Genomic DNA, 25346 nt, shown 5'->3' with positions numbered 1-25346 from the left:
CTGGAAATAATAATGGCTGTCTTTGAGAGAATTCTGTATATATACCAAATTCTTATCTGTGCACACAAGATGGATACGGGTCTCAGCTGGGTGTATGGCATGTTTAACTGGGGTTTTGGGGCTCTTCCTCTGTGTAGTCTACTCAGAGCCGTCTCTTCACACACATACACGATGATCATTGAGTAAATTCAAGAACTAATTGTGACTTTGGAAGTGGAGAATGAACATCAACACTTTCTGGTTAGGTGCAGGGGTTTCATGAACTGGCCACCTCCTTGATCCTGCCTTCACAGATTATTTCTGAGCCATTTGGAGTGCAACGTCGACACCAAATTTTATTGAGTTATAAAATGATACTGTTTCTGGAAGCTTTTTTAGGTGATTACTGATGATATCAACAGTGGGATGAAGGAAGCTCAATAATAAGACATTTTACTGGTTTTTCCCTGATAAACTGTCAAAGTTATATCATTATGCTCCAGTAACAATGTATCACACAATGGCATTATCAATTTTTTCACAAATGCAGGTACTTCTTTCAGATTTTGTTTCATTGTTCCAGTTAAACTAGTGATCTTCAATTTTAACATTTGAGACAGATTTAGTGTAGTGAAAAAATTATCTGTAATGATATTTCTTCCTTTATTTTCGAAAGGTTCTATCAAATGCAGAACAACGTATTCAGACAAAGGTAGGTTTTAAGGACGTTTCTCATCTTTATCCAAATATGGAAAACCATTGAGCCTGTATTTACTTTTAACATCAGCGGCAAGCCAGAACTCGATACCAAATTTATTTGGTTTACTTGGCATATATTGCGTGAAATAACATCAGGCTTTAGACGAAAACAGCTGTTCATTGATATATATATATATATACATGCTCCTGATTTATAGCAAGTTATCGAATTTTCAATAAAATTCTTCCAAACTTCAGAACTGAAACAGAATTTATCTGTTTGAAGGTGTTAAGACCATGTAATTTTTTTGTCGAATTGCAGAAATTTCAAAAGTTCTCTGAATCTATCTCTCGCCATAGTATCATGGAAAAAAGATAGATTATTAAGCTCTATATTATTTGCACCGTATATACCTCGAGCATACACAATTGATATAAAAGCATCTAGTTCGTCAAACCTGTTGACCATTCATTTTTTCCCAGTTGCCAGTGAGCTTCTTCCTCTGCACAATTTTTGATATGATGAAGCATGGCCTCATCTATAAGTAGCCTCCATGAACTAATTGCATAGCCATTTTCAATATTTCGCTTTCCATAACTGGTTGGGCCACTCTTTTCTTTGAAAACATCATGTTCAGCAATTCTTCCATGCATACAACTTCCAGAGGTGATGATTTCCTAACACGTTCCATCATTTATAACAAAAGTTCCAGAGTTCACTTCATCTGAATTTGAATCTGATAACTTTTTACGTTTATTTACACATTGTTCTTTCTTCCCAGAAGTGTTTTTTCTGCTAGTACATTAAACAGGAAAATTAGATACGGTATCTTCATCCGAGGAAATATTTTCTTCATCTGGAGGCACATATTCGTCATTGCTGATTTTTTATCATTATCATTTTCGGATTCATTTTCCCATAATTGCCGCATATATTCGAGGGCCTCACTAACTGTTAATTTACGCATATTTCTTCCAGCCATTTTCACCTAAGATCAATTTTATCCCTGCGTGTAAACAAGGTGGCAAAAATGGAACAGACTGGTACACTCAAACTATCGGCAAGGCAATGTGAAAAACCAGTTGTGTAGTCATAAAAAACCAGATGTGCCCCATTAGACTACGGCTTTGGCTATAGTAGTAATGCATCACATTCCATTCAATAGTACAAAACAAAAAAACATCAGAGGGAAAACAATCCTTGAATATGCTTATTTCTACACATTGCTAAGGCTTTTGACAGAGTTTTGCTAGATGCTCTCACCTACAAATTACCTGCCCTGGGCTTCCCAGGCTACATCATCAACATTATTAATTCCTACATAACCGGTAGATACTTCAACATTCATGTTTCTGGCACAAACCCCATGCAATCCAGGCTGGTGTTCCACAAGGGTCCTTACTTGGACCCACACTTTTAATTATTTACGTGAATGACATACCAACCACACATGACACAACATTAGCTATGTATTCAGACGACACTGCGATGCTAGCACAAAGTGCATGCGTATATCCAGTCATTCAACGATTACAAAACTACATCCATACATTAGAGAATTGGCTTATAAAATGGAATATTCAAGTCAACGTGGATAAAACACTGGCCATTATGTTCACGAGAAAAAGCAAATTCAAGAAAAATCTCATTTTTTAAGGCACCCCTATTCCCTGGGCCAAGCAGGCCCCTTATCTTGCGGTGATCGTCAACAAAACTCTTACATGGGCCCCACACATTACATGTATAAGTATTTAACGTATCATATTTTCACAGATTGTTATTGGTATAAGAATAGGTAAAGTCAAGAAATTTGTTTTCAATTCCTTTAGTAACTTTTTAAGAAAATCGGAAACAAAATAGCTTTTGGGTCAAAAATTATCCAATCTGCGGTTCTAGTGTTAAATACAGTCAAAAGTCGTTAATTCGGACACCCATAATTCGGAATGATCTATAATCCGGACCTCAAAATTAAAAACTTTCTGCGCATGCGCCGCGTTGACACATGCGCATAGGCGTTTACGTGTGCGCGTAAGACCTTTTACGACTGCGCATATGAGTGTGAGCAAGTGCAGAATACGTTTTCGCGTGCGCGTTTTATGTATAATGGACGTATAAGCTAAATAATTATCTATTTCACTTAATGTTGATGATTGCGTTGTTCCTTAATTTTCGAATTGGATCCGGCTTATTATTTTTTGCAGACTGTAAGAGCAATTTTATAAAAGTAAGTTTAAACTTTCGATTATATCAAATAGAATTTCCGATATATATTTGTTAATATGTAAAGGATCTAAGGCGAAAGTATGTTTTGAAATCCGAAATCTGTTTATCAATTTCACGCTGCTCGGCGGGGGGATGAATTGGAAGTTGATCTGTCAGCACTATCCTTATCTTCAGGGCAGATGTTTTTATTTTATTAGGCTTATAATTCCTTATGAAATGTAGTATTTCATCTCGATGTGCTCCGTCTTTGATATGATTTAAAACAAGTTCCTCGTCATTATAATTCGCTTCCGATAGCGAAGAAAGTGACAGAGGTTATTGAAAACGAAAAAATTTCGATTGACAAATTAGTCAGTATTCTCGACACAGCAATTATAGGACTTGAACTGCGGAACTTTGTAACTGAACAAGAAATTATGTCTGTTTAATAGAATTAAAGAGAAAGTATTATCATATGAAACGAAGCAAAACTTAAACAACTTACATTGAAAGAAATGTTTAATAAAGTAAACAAATAAATATTAAGCTTTTTCTTTTTGCAAATTTTGATACCCTTTAGATCATAATTGTTCTTTATTTCATAAATTACGGTTTCATACTTTTAATTTTAGAATTTCTGCATGCCATCTTACGAGATTTAAACTGATGATCTATAATCCGGAATAATCGATAATCCGGAATCGCCGAAGTCCCGACGAGTCCGGATTAACGACTTTTGACAGTACATGTCTTTTCAAAAACATTTTTGGCTTTTCAAAAAGAGACCTATGTCAGATCACTTTTGAAATTGATAGAGTTTTCTTCAATCTCTGCACCCAACTAAGGCTCCTTTTAAGCTTAATTTTAAATAAGAGGTAATTCTTTGAATGATAAGTTGTTCAAGAAATCTGTATTGAAACTGATGAAGATATCACTTGCTTCATTCTTCATAAAAAAAGCGAGTTTGTTCTTGCAGAAAATCTGCTTTACTCGTTTTCCCACATATTACAATTAAGTTTCAGACTTTTTGGAAGAAAATGATTTTGCTTTAACAGCAGACTTGATAAAACCAAAAACATATGTAGTTTATTCGATACATTTGTTTAATAAGTTTTATAAACCAAGTTATCAGCTCCAAGGTGTTGACCTGAATCTAATAAAAACGAAAAATTTAATTTCTGTGATTCTGGAAAAGTTATACAGCAAATTTGAGATAGGATAACTTAAAATTTCTGAAAACCAGAAATGAAACAATTCTGAAAACCAGAAATTAAACTGGCTGCAGATAACTAATTAATCGCAGAGAACTGAAAATGTTGTTAACTAAAAGAGAGCCAAGTATTCAGAAATCAGGACGAACTCATTACACTTATCCTTCTCCTTACAGTTATTTTGTTACAGGTTTAGAATCCCAACTTTTTTAGTCTAAATATTACTGTGTATTTACTGTTAAATTCATAAACACTCAGATAACTCAGCCTTCATGATTCATTCATTTATTCATGATTCATTTATATTTCATGAAATGAAAAATGTTTCCAAAAACGAATTAATGAATTTCACTTCCTTTTCTGAGACTTCATGGAATGAATCTACAAATAAGCATTTCTACAGTTGCTAAAACAAAACTTATAAGTTTTCTTCGCTTCACACAAGAAATATCTCCTGCGTTTTGAAACATTATTTACCTCTTGTCTGTGAAAAAGAATTCAGACGAAAAAGAAATTTAAATCTTTATTTTGGGCTACATATATTTGTATAATATTCGTAATTTTGCTTAAATCGTTTCCTTCACTATTTTATAACATAATGCAAAAGGACTATTCAACAGCCAAATCCATGTGTGATTCAGTTAGTCGTCTCATCTAAGACAATGATGCCTACGGTGAACAGCACAGACAGCTCGATATTAAGCACGCTAGGAAGTATCAAAGTTGCACACAATACAGGACACATCTTACGCGGGATTCACGCACCAGCGGCCGAGTGGTAGGTTCGCTGAACACTGGTAGTTCAGTCCGAGGTTCCAATACCGCGAACAGCTGGTTGCATGGGCGCTTTCGTGGGTTTTCCCAATGTGTAATGCGTATACGAGCCAGTTTCCCTTAAAACGTCCGCAACAAAGGCCTCCCCTACCCTTAGGCAAACAGCGCTCGAGGCTTAATCACATAAAACAAACTTACACGGGATACGTAGACACATTCTCCCCCCGCCCGCAATAATCAGCCTACGTCAGGACCGGTACGAGGCTTTTCTAAATTCCTTCATCCCTTTTTCTCTAAGTTCTGAATGTTTTGTCGTCCCTAAATTTTGCAGCCCACTTCAACTTCCTCGCCCCTGCCCTGCGTTTGCCACTAAATCGTCTAGGATTGCAAACCGTGGATAGAATCTTCTCTATGATAATCACTTCCAGAGAAATCAAATATCGATGTTGGTATAAAGTACAAAAATAGTTTGACGTATATTGCTTTTAATATAATTATTAACATCACACATAAATTCTCCTAGCTTTCGCATCCACCAGTGGCCGAGTGGTAAAGTCGCTAAACACTGGTATTTCGAATCGAGGTTCAAATTCCGCGAACGGAGCAGTTGCGTGGGCGTTTTCGTGGTTTTCCCCATGTGTAACGTGTCTACGAGCCAATTTCCATTAGAATGTCCTCCACAAAGGCATCCCTTCCCCTTAGCAGATGGCCCCCGAGGCTTTGTCGTAATCACATAAACTGAAGCAATCCACTCCAATACTGTATTAAAAACAACAGGATTCAAACAAAGCGCATATACTCTCGACTTCTGTTTGGCTGCGTATTTAACGTAAGGAAAAATAAGATTTTGCGAAAGCAATCTCGTGAAGCCATATTATAGAACGACTTCAATGCTGTGGAAGCATTACGTTAATTTCATCATAGAAATCTGTATTCAAACCAAATACGCACAATTTCTTTGGAGAGTTTGAATGCACGGACTGCAAAATTAAGACGAAAAATATCAGGTAAAAAATTTTTCATTTCTTTCCAGATATAGTGATATTCAGAGACTTAAAAACAACTTTCTTTAAAAAATATATCTTCTCTTATAACCTCTGGCTCACATATTCACTTTCCCCTTCGTTGATTAACATCATTCTCCTCTTCCTGATGGCATATGAGACGACACCAGCTATTTCACATAATTTTAATCATCTGTTGTTTTCCTTATATCGCCATCGCACACTTAAAAACCTAAAACTCTGTTTTGTTTGCTTTACATACGCTGTTGCAATGTCTCACGCTGCTTCTCGTGATGTAGAATTTTGAGCTCTCTTAAAATTCAAATGTTTGAATTGGAATTTTTTCAGATATACAAGGTGTCTCAAAATGTCGTTGCCAAACTTAACACGCTGGTATAACATACCATTGTAATGTTCTTAGCTAGAATTTACAGCCAAGCGTATGGAACCTTGAGAACTGATAAGCGATTAATCGCCTTAGCTCAAAGAACAGAAACTCAAGAAGGATTAATTACCCTTTATTGCTCAAAATAAAGTTCACAGATGACCCTTTCTCAGGACGTACATAAAAGCCCCCACTTGGGCTTGATCTCAAGAATACCAAGAAATAAAACTTAACTAAAAAGATATAGCCGAAGCTATCAAAATGCTACAAGAGTTGGTCGCTTAAACGCTAACTAAACGGCGAAGCTATCAAGGGTCTGAAATAAGGCCGAGCATAATAATAGCTTAGAGAGAGTGTAGACAAAAGGAAAACGTGCGCTGGTCAGAATCTCTGGCTCTCTAACGAAGTCAGTGGAACTTCGACTTTAACTACGGCTCTTCCTTCATTTGCATTTAACCGCGATTTTGAAAACACATTCTGGCAGGAAATTATTAAGCTGAAATTAAGAGCGACAGGAAAGTGGCTTTAACTAAAAATAACAAGTTAGTATAAACCTTACACCAAGACAAGCAAGATTTACATAGGTAGTTGCATACGAAAATGCGAACGGTGGCCGCGAGAGGATAATGTTCGCAAGCGGAAGAAAGAAAGGATATCGAAAGTGGTGTTAATATCACTTTTATTAAAAAACATGGTTAAATCACAGAAGTTGTTCAAAAGTCCTTCCAAGCGTAACACTGCGTGCATCACAACATAGACGCATGAATTCGCGGGTCCGTTCAAAATGAGCAGATGTGCCACGGACACGTTCCTCCACTTCCAAGATCATGCCGACGAAATCCATGTCTGATGTTGCGGTCGTCTCGTACACCATAGACTTCATGTACCCCCATAAGCACAAATCAATGGGATTCAGGTCGGGGGATCAGAGCGGTCATGCGACTAATCTGCCACTGCCAATCCCGCGATCACGGTATGCCCTATGGAGGTATTCTCGCACATTGCTCTTAAAATGGGCAGGCACTCCGTCATGCTGAAACAAGATTCGGCGTGTAGTTGCTGGGACGCATCTGGTTGCCATAAGATCCGGCAACACTCTTTCTAGAAATTGTCCATAAAGACCTGAGTTAGAAACCGATTCATTCTTCTCCTGCAACGTCCTCGCCTAAAATGATCACACTTCCCACTCTCCCATAAGCCTGCGAATACTGCCTGCTAGCGGTCGCCATTGGCATTTTCGAAGCCAAGTTCCTATGTAAACTCATCTGTTAGGGTATGGCAGACCGACATGTCAAGTTTGACAACGACCTTTTTAAACACCCCGTATTTGTCAGCGTGATATATATAGCCTTATATTCCCATACACCATAAGCACATGCCAGCCTACTGGAAAATTTGCAACGGATTTCATTTTTTGTGCACCAGTGGTTGTCATTAATAACCCGAATTGTTTTATGATCCTGGAACTCCATGCCTGCCATGCACCTCATAAGCTGACATGCAGAATTCTACGTGCGTGTCTCTTAACCTTAACTTGGTTTCATAACATCCACCCTTTAAAGGAGCCATGGTACAAACTAGTAGTATCCAATTAAACTCAAACTAGTCAAATTTAAGACAATATGGAAGATTAAACTCAAAAGCGCTCAGCAACTCTTATTTCTTTTTATAATTTATTGACATCTCGGGGGCTAGCTACTCCGAAGGTTTCGTTTTTTTCCTGGGTATAAATGTGAATACAAATCAATTATTGTTAGAATATCCTCCACAAAGGCATCTAGGCCCACGATTAGAGAACATTTGTATGTTATGCATTAAAAAAAAATAACTATAAACCAGCATCCGGTGAAATTCTTATGGCCGTATAGAGGAATTATCAATTTCTGCTTCATAATTTTCCTTGCCACTGATAGAAGAAAAATAATCAGTGATTGGTTAAAATAGTTTGCGTCCTGACTGAAGAAGAGGTCCATACGTCGCACAAAACCTAATTACAATACTTAAGTGCTACTTATGCTATGTAAAGACATAAACAGCAAAGAGAAAAAATAACACCATTTATATGGACGGTTATGGTTAAAATAATGCTGTCCCTCAATATTTAAAAAGGCAAACTGGCGCCCATGACATTCCTTTTCCTCCCCACAAAAGAATTAGCTTTTATTTTATTATTAATTAGCTACCCGATTTTCGATTTTTTAATGTGGATATACGGTACGGTACGATACGATATGATATGATACAATATCACATGACACACTTTCCTTTACTGGAAAACTGCAACAGTAATAAAAATCTTATACCCATTCTACTTCAGTACCAATTGGTCTTTGGATTTACCCATCAGTATGAATATATTTCTTGATTTCGGTGTGATTTTATTCGTGATGGGTATAATAATTTTTCTCCTGTATTGGATCTGCAGAATTTCTTACTTCATCATCATGGGGATGTAAGTCCTACTTTTACATACTCTATTAATATTTTAATAATACACAGATCCGAGAAAATACATATTTCCATAGTAGTTCATAATCATGTAACTGTTTTTTACTTTATTGCGTCTGTTTCGGATATAATGAAGATTTCTATTGATAATAGCTTTATTCAATCTAAGCATAAAATTAACTAATTCATACTCTAAAATGGTTTTCGTTAAATTATAATAGCTTGAATGCAGTTTTTCTAATTTCATTTTAACAAAAAAAATGTTAAACATTTTTAGTTGGCGCATTTTGTGATTCTCATTCTGAATGACACATAATTTGTACTACAGAAAAGTTTTATTTTTCACCCAAATTTTTCTTTTGTAAAACAGATGCATGTTGTAAATTAAATAAAACCTTTAGACTAGTTAAAATATTAAAGTTCAGCGTTACATTACTTTTCATTACAATTCGAATATACACGTCAATTTCTCCAAAAGAAACGAGTTTCTTATTTAACATATTCTACGCTTGTTTTAAAAAAATGAAACGAAACTGATGGACTCTATAAAAGAGACAAACAGTAATAAGTTAAGCATAGTTAGCATTCAAGTTAATCTTACTAATTGAAAGTTTCTTCACCATTTTAATTAACTTAACAACTACATTAAATAATATTTTGGGTAATTCTAAAACGGTGACATTCCTTATGCAACAAAAGTAGAATTTGAGTTGCATCGCTTTAAACTAAGGGTCAGACTGCTTCATAAAATTTTAAATCATCAAATAAATTCAGACTGTTATAATATTGTATACCTTTTACCAATGATCTACAAGTTTGCAGAATAATTTAACTTCCTAGCTGAATAACCCAGAAATATTTATTTATTAGGATCCTTTAAGCAGGATAATTTTAGTAAGCATTAAAACAGAATTTTTATATTAAACTGTTTCTGTTTTCATAATTTTGTAATAATTTTGAACATTTCATAACCAGAGTAAAATTAAGAAACAAATATTCCTAAATACACACTGTTAGTTATAAGACTTTGAACAGCAGTTTTGAAAAATTAGGATTAATATCTTAAGAAAGAAAAACTATCTTACTCAATATTAGCCTTGGGCCAATTAGCTTCAGCATAAAAATGATTACTCATTTATGAGTATATATATAGCTAAAACAAACAAAAATCTTAAGCAAGCTTTACAACCAATTTTTAGCTTGCAATATGTGGTTTCTTTCTAAACAAAATCAAAATTAATGTTTTGTTCAAATTTTGAATAGACTCAAATGCCCTTAATTTAAGGCATTTGACTCTATTCAGAAATTTCTTAAATCTATTTAGGTGACTTATTTGCATTAAATATTGTAAAAATTTAACTTATCTTCTAAATGAAACACAGTAACAACATTCATGCTATGGAAAATGCAGCTTTAGAATACTTGTATTTCAGACTTATGGTTTCTGTTTTCTTTTTTAGCTTCTGCAATTTTTCCTACTTTTTTTTTTTTTTTTTTTTAACCTCCTCCCATTCTTTTTTATTTTTTATAGATTTATATATGCTTCCAATGCAAATTTTATAATATATTTTTAGAAAGAAAACTACTTGTGGATGGACGCCAAAATGTCTCAAAATCTTGCACGGTGAGTTCTAAAATCAGTGAACACTAGCAGCTGAAGCCAGATTCAGACCTCCATGAGTGGGCTACCAGGATTACAGTTTTTTTAGTTTTCCTTGCATATTATGTAAATACAAGACAGTTTCTTTTAAACCCCTTTGATGCAGGTACACTTTTCAAGCAGATAGCCCTCATGTGTTTTGCCATATTCTAAACAAACCAATAAAATTTTTAATCCAACAATCATACAAAACATTCATTTAATTAAAAACATATTTCATTTATGTATATAATTTAATGCATTTGCTATACGCCTGTATTGAATGACTAGCGCTGTTTTCTCAAATGCAAATTCTGTAACATTCTAAGAATGAAGTCTTCTTTTTGAAAAATTCCCCAATCATCAAAAGTTTCTTGACAGTGTGTATAACAACACTTGTTAACAGTTACTTGTTAACAACACTAGTTAGATAAAAGTCTAAATATTCTGCTCTTCAATCAGTATACAACCAGTGAAACTTCATCTTAAAATTTTAAACTAAATCATTTATTCAATTTTTGTCAGTACCAACACTAAATTACTTTCTCAAATATCCTAGTTTTCAAAGTTATCTTCGTAAGGACATGTGGTTGCAGTGACACATTAAGTTATATTCGAATGATGTATATCATAAAACACTATAAAGGAATGCCAGATCAATTATAAATATAATATGAAGAAACTATAAAGGAAGGCCAAATCAATGATCTTTGCAATCAAATGAAGTAGTACAAAATTATTTAATGAAAGATAATAGAGAGGCAACCTATGTTTAAGGTGGTTATGTTAAAGATGATGTTGATGGCTAAACCAAACTTATGTTGAATTCAAGACCAGTCAAAACACACAAAAATAAGGAGTAACCCATTAACCTGCAAAAAATACTATTAACAATCTGTATTTTCAAACACTTAAATTTCCACTAAATAAACTCAAGTTCATTTTGTTAGTAAATTAAATGAGTAAAACAAACAAACATTGATTTCATTTATATTACATTAGTATCTCAATAGCAATAAATGTGAAGCAGTAGATTCATGGCTGTACACCTACTTTACTTTTATTACTGAATAATTTACTTTTAATGAAAGATTTAACACTATTCTTATATTCCAGATTACATACAATTAAATAAATTACTCTTATGAATAAAAACAACTTCTAAATTGCATAAAATCTGCTGTTATTGCTGTAATGCCACATGTTGTCTTTTCCATTTAGCATTTTTAACAGACAGTTTTGTTTTACATGATTAATTTGTGATCGTAATTTCTACACTGATGGCTGAGTGAATCCATAAGCCAATTTATCATGAATTGATTAGACAGACATGTGTATATATACATACATATATAAATAAAAGAGTAAAGTTAAATTAAATTTAAATAAATCTCTTGTGCATTGCTGCAAGGAATGAAATTTGAATTCTATTTGCATAAAGCTAATTTAAATGAAAATTTTAAATTATGAAATTTTAATTGCTTACAAATAAAAGATAAATTATTGATAAATTTACAATATCATTTAAATTCTGAGAGCATGTGTAAATTAAGTGCAAGTATCTAAAATCAGGGATAAATATATAATATTCCAAAAAATTATTCCCCCCCCCCAATTTTTTTTAATTTGTTAAGACTAAATTAATTTACATAAGTGAATAATTGTTGAGCAGGCAGGAGACAGATCTTATCAAGGGGAAGTTGCCTCCAAACGTAACTCTTCAATTACTTAATTCATGTTTCATCATCCATATAGGCATCGGTATAGTAATATTCAAAATCAAAAGTAAAACTAAATGTAGTGAATTACTTAAAAGAGAAGTTTAAACTAAAGGTATTTTGAGAAATTTAATAAGCAAATTGACTAGGAATCAAAATATTAATTAAATGTAAATTGCGAAATTTAGAAAAACCAAAGTTTTTTTAGATAAGTTTAGATAGTTTAGTTTTTTTTAGTATTATTTTTTGTATTTTGATAGATTGTATATAGTTTATTTTTGGTTTACATGCATAAAAAGTGTCGAGGAAGTTTCCAATAGGCAGAGGTTTCTAAATTGCTTTGATTTTCAAATTTAATGATGCGCAGTAATGGATTAGAAATCAGAAAAAGGCCTCTCAATTGGTTGCACCCAAAAAAGCTCTTACAATAATTAATGCAAAGAATATGCCTGAACATGCGGCTAACATAGAACCAGAATATCTCTACCTTATTTTGCCTTCTAAAATGACTTGAAGACAGTAAAAAGTGCTTTTCTGAAAATATAGAGGCAAACCATAATTCTTTTGCAAATAGTTTTAAATTGAAACTGGTCTTACTTTAAGTAAATGAACAATTTGATGCCCATTAGAGAATAAAAAGGTGTAATCGTGAAGTTCATGGATGTTCTATTTCTTAAAGGAATGCATATCAAACATGTATGCATTTTACCAAATTGTATCATATCAGAAATTACTGGACAAATCAAATATATTGCAAAGATATATATATTCTGGAGCAAAAAAACAAAAATTAATTTATTTGGAATAAATGGGAAACAAATTCCTTGCCAACCTGAAGGCCAGACATAGAATTCAAAATACACAAGGAAAATTTTTAAAATTAGAGACAGCAGTCTTATGTTGTAGAACTATTTTTCTTCGTATGGTATGGAAACATGTTTCTTGTATAGATGGTATCACGACCAAAGATGTGGATGTCTTGAAGAACACACTATTACCATGAGCAGAGAAATTATGTCACTAAAATGCCTTCATTAACAAGATAATATCTCAAGCATTCAGCAAAACAGACATGCTGGTTTAAATAAAATAGATTTTTCTGCCATGGCCTTCTCACTCATTAATCCTACATGCAACTGGGAATTAATGATATGAATTAAAGACTGAAAACAAAAATCCCCATGAAATCAAAAGGAACCTAGCGAACTATGCACGATGCATCATGTTCAGTTCTTGCAAAATAATGTAAACAATTAGTCAATCCCAAAGCAAACAATACTCCTGTCCTTGCAACTAGATATTAATCCTTCAGTGGGTGCAACATTAAGTAATTCTTTCTTCTGAAATACATGCAATATCTCTCAGTTGTAAATCTGTGATATTATTTGAGCCAGTTGACGACTAACAAAGATTTTTTTTTTTTTTTTTTTTTTTTTTTTTTTTTTTTTTTGTTTTGTTAATAAAAAAACACCTCTCTACTTTCAGTAACCATGAGCAACTATTGTTTTTTCTTTTTTGTTACAGTGCATACTGGGGATAGTTCAAAGAAAATTATTATACAGCAAAACATTCTAATAGCTGGGGATACTTACATAATTAATAACTTGTGTCGCTAGAATCCAAAAATTACATGTTCCATAATGATTCACTAGGCCAAGTGATTAAGGCAAAGCACACAAGGACTATTTACCTTAGTGGAGAAGGATGCTTTTGTGGAAAATTTTTAAAGAGAACTGTTTCATATTCACAATATGCACTGAAAACACAGTGAAAATTCCCATGCAGCCAGCACATTCGCCAGGATATAGCCCCAGCTGAAATTAGTGTTTAGTGATCCTAGCACTTAGCTGCTACTAGGTTCACAATTAGTATGAATTTTAAAAAGTTAAATTATTCTTAAATGAGGAAAAGAAAATAAATGGTGTTTGTTTATAAAATAGTATGTTTCTCTTGCAAGAACAGAAATTAGATTTTACCATTTATGAGCTTGTACAATCATCAAACATGTATTTTATTAATATTTTATTATAATCCTTTATGCTCAATATATTATTTCATATTTTTCTTAAACATTCCTTGAATAGCATGCACTATATTACTAAATATAAATAAAAAAATTTTACATAAATTTTATTCCTTTCTTATATTAGCTCATTAGTCTTTATGAAGAAAAGCTTTTCCAGTCTGGGACTGAAAAAATATAAGCCACTTTGGCAAATAAATGCAACTGAGAATGCCTACTTGTGGTTTGGCTCTCTGTATTAGGTGAGGCAGTGGTCTCGCAAGTTCACTATATAGAAATAATTGCACAAACTCATCTACATCGCACCATCCTGGGCACCCCTTTCCCAGGGAGGCCAGATCAAAATTTCTAACACCTTTCGAACCCAACTACTAGAGTAACTAGAATTTCTCTGTCAATGCAGGATATTTAGCCTATGATATGAGTAACAAAAGACTGGTTGTCCTGCTACTCACTTAAACCGCTAATGCTGCTACCCTTTGGGAGAGAATACACTGCCCTTTTGGATAGTAAGTAGGCTTGGGTATTTTATACCTACGGCGCTATGACTGTCAAAGTACAGATCTCTCTCAGTACAATCAACACCCCCCTGGGGCTTCATTTTGAAACTGACAAACTTTTTTAAAGTTCTGAATCTTATCCTTTTCATATTACACAGACACACAGCAAAGAACATGAATAGGAGAAGAAGGTAAGTTGTTGAGGGGTCTTTTCTTGATTTTAATGCCAAAATGCCCCAGGTACTTTATACCTGGATTTATGCACCTTTAATATATTGCTTTAAGTTCCTGGACATACACTCCTCAAAAGTAAAATTGCAATACCAAGAAAGAATGCACGTAGCAATTCATTAATTACAATTCATGCAAATTACAGATGCAAATGATAAAAATTGTACATGCATTGGATAATGTGGTACGCATATGCGGGCTATAAAAATCAGCCACTTTTCTTTCTCATAAACAGCATCTGAGGGTTTACAAAGCATTGGAGACTTTAGAAGAAAAATGGAAAATGCCATTGAGATATTGGCGAGCCAAATACCATCAGTTAACAACCAAGAAACGTGACCGTATTAACAAACTCCATGAACTTGGTTGTCACTGCACACAATAACCACTTGTTTTGGGCATAACATAAGTACCATCCAATGCTGTGTCACACGATGGATTCAGGTCAGTGCACGTGGACGTCAAAGAGGAAGTGGTGCGCACAGATGCACATCAGAGAGCAAAAACCGGCGCATTCGGCGTTCAACTATTGGAGACCCTTTCTCTAAGTCACGTAACATCCGAAGCTGGTTGCCTCCAGGAGGAGGTGGATCTGTGTCCACCCAAACTATACGGAACAGACTGCATGAAGTACACTTATATTCATGGGTACAAGCCAAAGGAACACCATTAACTGCTGAGCACAAGACTAGATGCATGGTGTGGTGTCAGCGTCATAGTGCATGAACCATCTAATGGCATCAGATTTTGTTCATGGATTTCATCTTGTTTCTGTTTGTAGAGGAATGAAATCCATCAACAAATATGGTGGCAACCTGGAGAACGCTATGAAACAGCCAATTTTGCCAAGCGTCACAGAAGGCATAATGTTTGATCACAAAATGCCTCTAGTATACATTAACAGCAGTTTGACAGTGGACCGCTGTGTCATGCGAGTTGCGGAGCCTGTTGTTATGTGTGGTTGCAGTGTGCACCCAACACGGTATTCCAGCAAGAGAATGCCAAACTGCATGTTGCACAGCATACCCATAACAGCCTGACCGGATTTGACATCCTAAACTGGCCCGCAGCTTCTCCAGATCTGAATCCCATCAAACACCCGTGGGATGTCATTGAACATGATATTAACCAAGGACCAAGGCTGAAAACCCTGGATGATAAGCGTACAGCAGTGGATGTGGCTTGGCAAAGGCTACCTCAAGGAACTATCAATGAACTCATTGACAGTATGCCTCGCCGGAGTGCAGGCTGTATCGCTGCCCTAGGTGAGCATATTAGATACTGAATAAATTGATTTATAATGATTCTATGTGCTTTTTCTTTTCATTTGCATATCCATCTCTCAACTCTCGATCGTGCAATTTGCATGATGCTAAGAGCATACTTTCTCCATGTTGCAATTTCACTCTTGAGGAGTGTATTTCAAGATGCACGTATATATATGTTCTTACAGACACAGACATCAGAAAAAATATATTAGACTGTATATACACGGCCTTGTCAGTCAGTGAACTTTAAATGCTAGTAAATTACAATGCATAAATCTTTTGCATTTATTTTTTGCTGTTTTGATATTTTTATATTGCAGTATGGTTTGCATAAGACCTTTTGAGTTTACAGAAACTTTTTTCATTTCATAATTTTTCATTTTGATACTGAAATATTTTATAAAAAGTTACCATTATTTTAATATTTCTAATGTAATTACTAGTTTAAATTATGCTTTAATTTAAAATTTCTGCACTATATATTTCCATAAATAAATGCAATTTTTATTATTACTGATAAAAATATAAAAATATCATGGAGAGTAGTAAGAAGTTTAAAACCTGCAGGAAATCTTAGTGATCAGGCTTCCAAACACTAACCATGTCCTTGACCGCTTGGTTTTAGGGAAACATGGCAATAAATCCAGTTTTTATCTCTGGGCTATTGAAGTGTGCGGGGTAAAATCAAACTAACACATAGATTTAAATATTATTCTGAAATGTAATCAGTTTTTCAAAGTTTAGGAATCAAAGTACATTTTCTATTTTGGGATTTCAGAGCTCAAAGTGTGTTGTGAGTTACCTCACTTGTCTGACAGTAACAACAGAACAAGCCCATGAAATTCATCTACAAAAGATTACAAGATTGCACTTGTCATTGGCAAGAACCTTGAGCACCATACATGTGACAGTACGACTTTGCTCATTTTCTTCCACAATTTTAATTGAGAGTATCGTGGGGGGGGGCAAAGATTGGCCATTCCTCATCCTGACATCAACCTCTCGAGTGATTTTTGGCTCTGTACACAGAGTGTCACCATGCTGCACAGGCACTATACAGTTACAAACATCCTAGCCTTCTCAGGGATCTGAACCTGGGTCTTTCGGTATGGCAGTCAACATCACTAATCACTATACCGACTGGGCAGCAGCCCTGAAAGTAGAAAGTTGTTACAATAAGAAATGTTAATTAAGATAATTTAGTGCCTCTGAAGATGTTTTTGAGCTCCCACATTATGCAAAAGTATTTTATGAAATTTTTATTGCAGTTAATGTTGTTAACTGTTTCAGGATAGGATTTAGATTTCAAGGTAGGTACAAATTCGGAACTGCTGTTAGAAGATGTTATTTTGTGCTCGCTAGGAGCAGGGTGTTTTTCTTTATTTCTTTCTTTTTGTTTTTTAGATTATCCATTTTGTGGCTAGCACTATCATTATGTTGCATATTAATGTTTTTGATGAAGCTCGGTTACTAGATATTTTGGACAGGCATCAATTCGTAAAATATGATAAAGAATCTGCATTGCTTAAGAAAATTTGACACTGAAATAAATTTTTTTTGATTTCCTGAGTAGTCTGAATAATAATTTAAAAATGCAATATTCCAATGAAAATTAAGTTTCCATTTAATTGGTTATTGCATGTGACTTTTTATTACCTTCTCCTGTTTTGAAATGACACTGGCAACTTAAAGTATTTCTAACACAAAATAAAATAAGAATTGAAAGCTTTATGTTAAATTTAGGCTTTAAATCATTAAGCATATTGCTGTGACAGGCTCCTTGATGTTGCCGGTTTTTATGCGTACACATAGATGAATTTTAATCTCTCTGTGCCTGTCAAGTTTCTCATAGGCAATACTCTCTCAAAGTAGGTATAACTATGTTTTCTTAAAATTTATTATTGAACTTTTCTTTCAGATTTTTCAAAACAGCACCTCCTTTAAACACCTTAAACTTCCGTCGTCACTCTGGAGTGGAGGAAGTTGACATTCAGGATGCTCAAGAGCAGGAAAATGATGAGATCTTCTTCTGGGAAGATTAAGAAAATTAAACAAATAGATTTTTATAAGAATTAAAGATGCATTTTGTTATAAACGTTTATGCTAAAGTTATATTTAACATTTTGTGAAATTCTTTGAATAGTAGAATTACTAAACATAAAAAGTTTTACATCAGTTTAGTCCTTTTCTTATATCAGTAGCACATTAATATTATGATGAAATGATTTTCGATTCTGAGATGGTCAAACAAACTTTTATCAAATCCTTAATATTACCTTTCTCACAACACACACCAAAGAACATGAGCAGGCAAAGAAGAGAAGCTCTTGAAAACATAATGTAAACAAATTTGCTCATTTCAGACTTCCGAATTCAGGACAGTATGCAGTCAAGCCAATGCAACAGGCGCAGGCGAAGTTCATTTGTGGAGAATCAATGCTACTTTAATTGCTAGTGAACCACAAAACGCTCTGTGCACTTTTATATAAATACTTATTAGCAATTAATAATAACTGCAGATTTGTTTTGGGAAATATGAAATGCAGGAAAAATAAATACAAATTACAGTACAAAGTCTTTAATTCGGACGCCCATAATCCGGAATGATCTATAATCCGGACATCAAAGCTACAAACTTTCTGCGCATATGCGTTTACGCATGGGCTGTTAATGTACAACGGACGGTATAAGCTAGGCTAAAATTATCTAATTATCTATTTCAGTTAATGTTGCAGATTGCGTTGTTTCTTAATCTTCTAATTGGATCCGGCTTATTACTTTTTGCCGACTGTTAGAGTAATTTTATAAAAGTAAGCTTGAACTTTTAATTATGTCAAAAAGAATTTCCGATTCTGGAGCTGCCAAAGGATCTACAAAAGGAACGCATGTTTCGATGTCCATCAAACAAAAAGTTTAATTGCTGCAAAAAATGGATAAAGGCATGAAGAAAGTGACAGAGGGGTTAGCGAAAACGAAAAAATTTCGATTGACAAGTTAGTCGGTATTCTCGGCACAGCAATTACAGGACTTGAACAGCGGAACTTTGTAACTGAACAAGAAATTATGTCTGTTTATAGAATTAATTAGAAACTATTAGCACATGAAAAGAAGCAACTTAAACAACTTACATTGAAAGAAATGTTTAATAAAGTAAGCAAATAAATATTAAGCTTTTTTTTTGTAAATTTTGATACCCTTTAGATCATAATTTCTCTTTATTTCATAAATTATGGTTTCATATTTTTAATTTTATAATTTCTGCATGTCATCTTACCAGATTTAAATTGATGATCTATAAAGCGGAATCGCCAAAGTCCCGACGAGTCCGGATTAAGGACTTTGTACTGTACAAAATTCATGCACAGTAAAATATTTTCCAACTTATCAAAAGACCACGTCTGATACCTCTAATTTTAAGCACATTGCTATAATTATCAGCTCACTTTTAGTAATGTTTAGTTTAAAAAAAGAAAAAAAAAAAGGGTCTCAATTCAAACCAATAAAAATAACACGGCAATCCCTGTCCTTTATCTGCATCCTTTATCAAACTCACAGTAAGACTTTTCTTTGAAGAATTCAACCCACTATTTGTTTAGACCTGCATCCATTCTTCTTTGTATTTATTATATAACCAGACAAAGGAATTTCGAAGAGAAGCATAAAGAAATTTTTGTTACCTTTACGTTTTTTGAAACTTTATGGATATTATGAATTAGACAAAATGGATTTGTTTGCTAAAATTTCAAAAAAAAAACAAAAAAAAACAGATCTATCTTGTGCCTATCAACAGCTGAGCAGGTAAGACCAATAAACATTGTTCCTTCCACCTCGGCTCAAATACCAGAGAAGAGACTGCCTACATGTGCATTTTACTATTTCCTAATGCTTTCCTCCTCTTAGGCAGTCCTGCATGAAAGCATCCCTTCTCTTAAGCAGACAAGCTTGATGCCCTTTCCCATAATATAAGAAATTAAATCTGTCATAGGTATAAACATTGCTTTTATTCCTTTTTTAATGCTTGCCTACCTAAGAGGGCAATTTTCATTGAGCTCCCTATCTTACATCTTAGAATGCAAAAATGCTTTGGATGGATATTTTCTATAAATTTTATAATAATAATTATAATATTTTATACAAGACTAATGCTCTGAACTCAGCTGTTTCATAAGATGAAAGAAATTTAGACTACATTTCATGATATTAATGAACTGTAACTTCTTAATGCAGCTAAGAATATATTACTGTTACTTTAAACTTCCACAGTTACATATGCTTTTAATAGTCTAAGCTTTCATGATAAAGCTTTTAGAGATTTAATTGCAGCTACAGTAAATAACAAGTTTTTAAGAAACATAACAACAAGGAAATGCTATATCATTTCAGCTATTTTAATAAAAATATTTCATATTTCTGTCTCCTGAAAAATTCACAGAGGTTATATTTTAATTTGTTACATTTTCCCTCTCTTATGAATATATACATTTTTCTTATGCATGTGCAGAAAGCATCCCCCTTTAAAATTAATTCAGTGTAATGTAGTTTCTCGAATCACTAAAAAAAGTCTAAACTGACACTGATTCTTTAAAATGTAGTTACATTCAGAGCCCCAAAAGGTGCTAAATTTTCATTAATATGTAATTGTTGAAAAGATTAATTGCAGTTGCATATATCAAATTATGTCAATTCTCTATAATGATTTGGACTATCAAACTATAATTACTACTATTATTATTTTGATTGGCAGAGAAATTTTTACCAATTACCAAGTTTCTTCCTCATCATTACATTCAGGCATCACTACCGTTTGCATCATTACATTTGATGTAAGCAGCATTCAGGTGGCAAATAGTGCATTCCATAAATATGTTTAAACAAACAATACTTAGTTAACATAGAAATTATTTTAAGAACTAAATACAGATGGAAACAATGATTAAAACTGACCACTAAAATTTATACTTCTTCAGCTTCATATTATTTACCATGCTTGCTCGGTTGCAAGACACTAATTCTTTAAGGAAGCACCCTTGAATTTCAGTCTGACAGAGAAAGAAAATGATGGTTTAGGAATATTTGATTACAGTAAAGCACTTGAAGGGTATTTGCCTAAAGATAAAGCATGGAGGACTTTCAAAAAAAATCTGGCTCATATACATATTAAACATGGAGAAAACAATGAAAGTGCTCATGCAGCCAGCCCATTCGCAGGGATTTTTAACTCTCATTGAACTACTGGTGTTTAGTGATTTTACAACTCAGCCACTGGCGGACCAAAAAAGAGTTCGGTTTTAAGAAAATAAAATTAACAAATATCAAATGCTATAATATACATAACCATAGCTTCCAACCTTACAATATGGAAAACTAGGAGTTTTGGGAAGGTTTTTGCACTGTGCAGTGGCACTATTTAAAAGAACTCAAAATCGTTTAATTTGATTTACAATGCACAATTCAGTTTGATCAACTCCTTACATTATGGTTCTGATGTAAAAGGTATTAATTACATATTCTAACTTTAATTTTCTTTGGCTAGTTTCATTTTGCAACTTTCATACTGAGAAAATTCTGAGTAGGGAAGGAAAACTTCAGTATATGAAAATACATTTAAACAAGATAAAAAAATAAAATTAATAACTAATGCACATACTACTGGGTGGATAAACTTAGTCATTTGTAAGAGACTATCTCCCTCCTTACCACGATTCTCGTGATGTAACTGGAAGCACATACAACCAGCAATCATGGATTCTCAAGTTCAAATCTCAGCGAGAACCATACGCACTTTTATATCACCTACTAAAAAATTTAAAAAAAAAAATATGCTTTACAGTGGCCCAAATTAAAATGTGTTAGGTGTTACTTCGTCAACACTAGGATCTGGTGGCTATATCCAAAGGCCGTTGTGCTTTCGTGATGCAATAAGAAGCACATCTGGCTATTAATGGGTTGGTCAGGAGATGGCATCATGGTGAAGGTAATGCACATTTTTCTTGTTTCCTGTTCTGAAACTGCCTTAGTGATTCTACATATTGATTAAAACAAAATTAAATACAGATATTTACTCATTAAATATATAGCTGAATCCTCATATAAAGTTCCAGAAATGTCTATAATATATTAAGACAATTCAGATCAAATAAAATTTTTTAAATTATACCGAAGATCACTTAGGATGAGGGAATGAAATTTACACAACCTTAAAAGCTTCATTAATTCAATAATGAAACTAAACTGGGAAAAATTTTATTTTCAGAATTTAGTTTCATAACCGAAAAATACTTATGAATTTATTAATAAGTATTGTTCATTATAAAAGACATTTATTAATATTTAATTTTTATCTCTGGAAAGGCTAAAAGTTAAAACCATGAGATTTGGTTATCTTCCAAACCAGGAGATGTATATCTAAAAACCGGAGGTGAAACCGGGAGAGTTGGCAACCATGCATACCAAATAATTCTGAAGAAATCATGTCCAATTTATTAACAATTTCAAATTATTAAATAGAAAAACTATTTTTTGGAAAACATTAGAAATCGAGAAGAAACTGCAGTTTGAAGATGTTGATTCTAGTTTCCAGCCCATTTTTAAGAGAGTTGATACAGCAAAAAAAAGACACATCATAAATTTATTAATATTATTATTAATTAAGTATTACATTTATTCATTTTTATTCTGCCATAAGACTAATCAATTTATTAATATCCCCTTTTTACTTTCAGTGATAATATAGTGGATAATTTGTTACAGCAATCTTATGAAGAGCGAAAGATTTTTTTTTTTTTTTTTTTTTTTTTTTTTACTGTTGATTACAAAATTCAAACTTGAGAAATAGTACTGTTAGAGAACTGTTTACAGATAAGAAGGAGGGGAGTAAATGTGCAAGAGGCTAGCTAAAGTTTAAAGCCTGTCTCCGTATCTTCTCTGTGAAATTTGACAACATGAAAGCATGTTCAAAAACATGTTAAAAGAAAATTATATAAAAAACAATACATATTTTGTATATACAGGGTGTTTATAAACACCTAGTCTTTCATACACATTCTACCAAGAAAATGTTACATTTCAAACTTCAGTGTGAAGAAACCACTCTCGGTGTTCGCGTTGACAAGTTGCAACATCTATGAATGTTATCTATACATACAACGGTTAATATGTGATAATGATAAGTTTTTTATTTACTCGTAATCTTTCAGAAACTTGGTTAACAGTGTAAGTGTAATATCAGAATTTAAATTTTATGATTATGTGTCTTTTTTGTTACCATTTTCCTTTAGTGATGGTGCCACTTTCATTTTTGCTTTGTTCCACCCATTGTTTTTAATTATAAAATGGCATTTGCTCCTCCCAATTTTTGCAACATTTGCATGATTATTTCCAATTTGTATGGATTTGTGTATGTTATGTGTATTTTCAGTATCATATATCATTCATATATATTGTGTACAGTACGCATAGGTTTTAAGCTGCCAATTTTGCATTGGACTTTTCTTCTGATGTTTAATTCAGTTCATTACATCTGAACAACTTGGAAATGTCGTATATACACTGGTGTGCAAAAATTAAGGACGAGACGGTTTTTTCAATATAACTTTGTACAAAAGCTTTCCAAATCAACACATTTAATACCTTAAGATCCCCAATACGTAAGGACATGAGTAATGTAAGCAACACTTACTAAAAGAGAAATCAGAGGGATAAAAAAAAAAGCTTTATTGAAAACGTAGCATGGAGCGCAATGAGATTGAAGGCCAAAACATCCCTGTGATGGGTGTCCAGCAAGAAACATCCGGTCTTTAATAGGGGATATGATCTCCCCTGACTGCTAGGCAGGTTTCACAGCATCTGCCCATGCTGAGAATGAGGGTGTCAATGAGTTGTTGAGGCATTGCTGCCCATTCGTCTTGCAGCGCCAATCGAAGCTCCGGAATCGTTACTGGTGGTAAGGTACGAGCTGCCGAGCGTCTGCCTAGAAAATCCTATGCATGCTTGATGAAATTGAGATCTGGAGATCGTGCCGGCCAATCCATACGTTCAATATCCTCACTCTCTAAGAGGTGTTTGGCAGCTACTGTGCGATGACATGGTGCATTGTCGTCCATGAAAAGGAACTGTGGACCCATAGCGCCTCTAAAAAGACACACATATGGAAGAAGAATCTTGTTACAATAACGGGTCCTGTTGACTGAACCTGCGTCGAAGATGTGAAGGTCTGTACGACTACCAAGCATGATACCTGCCCACACGAGAACACCGCCACCTCCATACGTGTCCCTTTCAATGATGTTCGAGGGATGATTGCGGCTTCCCCGCACTCTCCAGATGAGTATGCGATGAGAATCGCTACTCAGACTGAATCTGCTCTCATCTGTAAAGAGTACTCGTCCCCATTCATTGTCTCTCCAATTCCGGTGTTCCCGGCACCACAGAGAACGCCTTCTCCGATGGGCAGGCGTTAGAGGTACACACCGTACAGGGCATCGTGCAAATAGACCACCACCATGCAGTCTTCTGGCCACGGTAAAACGCGATATCGGTCGTCCAGTCGACTGAATCTGCTCTCATCTGTAAAGAGTACTCGTCCCCATTCATTGTCTCTCCAATTCCGGTGTTCCCGGCACCACGGAGAACGCCTTCTCCGATGGGCAGGCGTTAGAGGTACACACCGTACAGGGCGTCGTGCAAATAGACCACCACCGTGCAGTCTTCTGGCCACGGTAAAACGCGATATCGGTCGTCCAGTCGCCTGTGTCGTGTGTCTAGAGATATTTCCTGCTGTCTGCTGCCTGTTTCTTCTGGCCTGTAAGGCAATATACTGGACATCTGTGGGTGTGGTTCCTCGTGGACGACCACTACTAAATCCCCGGATAGCTGTCCCTGTAGTTTGAAATTGTCTCCAAAGTCGTGAAACGATGCTGTGAGCAATTCCAAACTCTGCAGCCACACTTGTCACACTGCGGCCTTCCTCCAACTTCCCAATGATTCGACCTCGGGTAAAAGCATCCAGATGTCATCTAACAGATTGATTATTCGCCATTTCTCGCTGAGGCAGCAACTCGGTGTGATTTTAACTGCTATACGGCGTGCAATCTCTTTGCCAGAAATACTGATCTTACACCGACAACATGCTTTATACTACTCAGACACTCCCCCATTACGTCTACCTGCATATTTGTGCATGTGCTACCGTACATCATCTTACTTAATCTCCTGATTGGTCTTTCTGTCCGCTCTGCCTCTTCGTTCAGCTGATATGCTAATTTT

The 25346-nt window shown here is 34.4% G+C and overlaps 1 protein-coding gene and 1 long non-coding RNA gene across 20 annotated transcripts in view; one reads left to right on the top strand and one right to left on the bottom strand.

Moving 5' to 3' along the window:
• The window catches only part of LOC146992790 (uncharacterized), a 39377-nt gene extending 21120 nt beyond the window's left edge, over positions 1-18257 (top strand). The window contains exons 1-3 of one of the 4 annotated variants that reach the window (XR_015039026.1): positions 8476-8707; positions 10278-10327; positions 18001-18257. This is a non-coding gene — a long non-coding RNA (uncharacterized LOC146992790). Of the gene's footprint in view, positions 1-8458; positions 8708-10277; positions 10328-18000 lie in introns of those variants that run through there. The other 3 variants (XR_015039025.1, XR_015039027.1, XR_015039024.1) reach the window with 3 other exon arrangements.
• The window catches only part of LOC146992788 (uncharacterized), a 218762-nt gene that overhangs the window by 122119 nt on the left and 71297 nt on the right, over positions 1-25346 (bottom strand). Inside the window, exon 3 of one of the 16 annotated variants that reach the window (XR_015039021.1) lies at positions 17102-17235. The exons of the other annotated variants lie outside the window; for them this stretch is intronic. The gene's annotated coding sequence lies outside the window, so the exon portion shown is untranslated. Of the gene's footprint in view, positions 1-17101; positions 17236-25346 lie in introns of those variants that run through there. 16 annotated transcript variants of the gene reach the window in all.

Source organism: Stegodyphus dumicola, chromosome X2 (genome assembly GCF_044657685.1).
Source record: "Stegodyphus dumicola isolate Sdum_Otavi_A_Nest chromosome X2, ASM4465768v1".
NCBI classification, from domain to species: Eukaryota; Metazoa; Arthropoda; class Arachnida; order Araneae; family Eresidae; genus Stegodyphus; species Stegodyphus dumicola.
The sequence above is the reverse complement of the archived record's forward strand: the minus strand, read 5'-3'. Positions and strand labels throughout refer to the sequence as shown.